Source organism: Arachis stenosperma, chromosome 2 (genome assembly GCF_014773155.1).
Source record: "Arachis stenosperma cultivar V10309 chromosome 2, arast.V10309.gnm1.PFL2, whole genome shotgun sequence".
Lineage (NCBI taxonomy): Eukaryota > Viridiplantae > Streptophyta > Magnoliopsida > Fabales > Fabaceae > Arachis > Arachis stenosperma.
The window spans coordinates 112233319-112236278 of NC_080378.1; the positions used below are offsets into that span (position 1 = coordinate 112233319).

Below are 2960 nucleotides of genomic sequence, written 5' to 3' on the forward strand. Positions count from 1 at the left end.
TAGGTAATTCACCTCTTCCATTGAAGGGTTCTCAGGATCATAAGCTTCTTCCTCAGATGAAGCCTCCTTAGTACTGCTTGGTGCATTTTGCATTCCAGACAGACTTTGAGAAATCAAATTGACTTGTTGAGTCAATATTTTATTCTGAGCCAAAATGGCGTTCAGAGTGTCAATCTCAAGAACTCCTTTCTTCTGACTTGTCCCATTGTTCACAGGATTCCTTTCAGAAGTGTACATGAATTGGTTATTTGCAACCATCTCAATTAGCTCTTGAGCCTCTGTAGGCGTCTTCTTCAGATGAAGAGATCCTCCAGCAGAGCTATCCAAAGACATCTTGGATAGTTCAGAGAGACCATCATAGAAAATACCTATGATGCTCCATTCAGAAAGCATGTCAGAAGGACATTTTCTGATTAATTGTTTGTATCTTTCCCAAGCTTCATAGAGGGATTCTCCATCCTTCTGTCTGAAGGTTTGGACTTCCACTCTAAGCTTACTCCATCTTTGTGGTGGAAAGAACTTTGCCAAGAAGGCATTGACTAGCTTTTCCCAAGAGTCCAGGCTTTCTTTAGGTTGAGAGTCCAACCATATTCTAGCTCTGTCTCTTACAGCAAAAGGGAATAGCATCAGTCTGTAGACCTCAGGGTCAACCCCATTAGTCTTGACAGTGTCACAGATTTGCAAGAACTCAGCTAGAAACTGATGAGGATAATGGAAGTCCATGGAACTTGCAATTCTGTTGCATTAGAGAAACTAATTGAGGCTTAAGCTCAAAGTTGTTTGCTCCAATGGCAGGGATAGAGATGCTTCTCCCATAAAAATCAGGAGTAGGTGCAGTAAAGTCACCTAGCACCTTCCTTGCATTGTTTGCATTATTGTTGTTTTCGGCTGCCATGTCTTCTTCTTCTTTGAAGAATTCGGTCAGGTCCTCTAAAGAGAGTTGTGCTTTGGCTTCTCTTAGCTTTCTCTTCAAGGTCCTTTCGGGTTCAGGGTCAGCTTCAACAAGAATGCCTTTGTCTCTGCTCCTGCTCATATGAAAGAGAAGAGAACAAGAAAATGTGGAATCCTCTATGTCACAGTATAGAGATTTCTTGAGGTGTCAGAGGAAAAGAGAAATAGAAAGAAGAAGGAGAAGAAGAATTCGAACTTTACTTAGATAAGGTTCGAATTGTGCATTGAGAAGGAGTGGTACTCCATAAATAGAAGGATGTGAGAAGGAGGGAAGTAATTTTTCGAAAATTAATTAAAATATTTTGAAAACATTTTTGAAAAACACTAATTGATTTTCAAAAATAAAAGTGGAAAAGAAATCAAGTGATTTTTGAAAAAGGATTTGAAATTAGAAGTTAGAAAGATTTGATTGAAAACTATTTTGAAAAAGATGTGGTTAAGAAGATATGATTGGTTTTAAAAACATTTGATTGAAAAGATATGATTTGAAAACAATTTTAAAGGATATGATTTGAAAACAATTTGAAAAGATTTGATTTTAAAAATTGATGACTTGCCTAACAAGAAAAGATATGATTCAAACATAAAACCTTCCTCAACAGAAAAGGCAAAAAATGTTCAATCAAATCATTAATTGTTAGTAAGTATCTTTGAAAAAGGAAAGAAATTAATTTTGAAAACATTTGATTGAAAAGATATGATTTGAAAAAGATTTGATTTTGAAAAACTTAAAAAAAATTGATTTGAAAATGAAATCTTCCCCCTAGCACCATCCTGGCGTTAAACGCCCAGAATGGTATCCATTCTGGCGTTTAACGCCCAAAATGCACCCTTTTTGGGCGTTAAACGCCCAACCAGGTACCCTAGCTGGCGTTTAAACGCCAGTCTGCCTTCTTCACTGGGCATTTTCGAATGCCCAGCTTTTTCTGTATAATTCCTCTGCAGTATGTTCTGAATCTTCAATTCTTTGTATTATTGACTTGAAAAGACACCAATTAAAAATATTTTTGGATTTTTAATAATCAAAATGCAACAAGAATCAAATAACAATGCATGCAAGACACCAAACTTTGCAGTTTGTATACTACTGACACTATATGAGACATAAAAACACTCAAGTCAAAAGAATTCAAAGATCAGAGTAAGAAATCATCAAGAATTACTTGAAGATCTTTAAGACACATGAATGAATGCAATTGACACCAAACTTAAGATGAGACACTAGACTTAAGCAAGAAATATTTTTGGTTTTTATGATTTTCTAATTTTTTTTTTTCAAAAATTAAGTGGAAAAAGCTATCAAAATTCTTGATGAGAATTCCAGGAATCAGTGCAATGCTAGTCTAAGACTTCAGTCCAGGAATTAGACATGGCTTCACAGCCAGCCAAGCTTTCAAAGAAAGCTTCGGTCCAAAACACTAGACATGGCCAAAGGCCAGCCAAGCCTTAGCAGATCACTGCTCCAAAAGCAAGATTGATAAAAATTCAACAAGCTTCTGTGATGATAAGTTGAAACCTCGGTCCAATGAGATTAGACATGGCTTCTCAGCCAGCCAGATTTCAACAAATCATCATGAAACTCTAGAATTCATCTTCAAGAATTTCGAAAAAAAATAAATACCTAATCTAAGCAACAAGATGAACCGTCAGTTGTCCATACACAAGAACAATCCCCGGCAACGGCGCCAAAAACTTGGTGCACGAAATTGTGATCAATACTTTTCAAAACATAAACAATCCCTAGTAATGGCTCCAAAGACTTGGTGCTCACTACCATGGCATAAACACAACTTCATACAACTAACCAACAAGTGCACTGGGTCGTCCAAGTAATAAACCTTACGCGAGTAAGGGTCGATCCCACGGAGATTGGTGGTATGAAGCAAGCTATGGTCACCTTGTAAATCTTAGTCAGGCAGACTCAAATGGATATGGTGATGAACGAAAATAACATAAAAGATAAAGATAGAGATACTTATGCATATCATTGGTGCAAGAGCTTCAGACAA

At 36.7% G+C, this 2960-nt stretch overlaps 1 non-coding gene across 1 annotated transcript; it reads left to right on the forward strand.

Annotated features, from left to right (window-relative positions):
• Positions 1 to 387: 387 nt before the first annotated feature.
• On the forward strand, positions 388 to 495 carry LOC130964783 (small nucleolar RNA R71). The gene has a single exon (XR_009080857.1). It is a non-coding gene; the product is annotated as a small nucleolar RNA R71 (small nucleolar RNA).
• Positions 496 to 2960: the final 2465 nt, after the last annotated feature.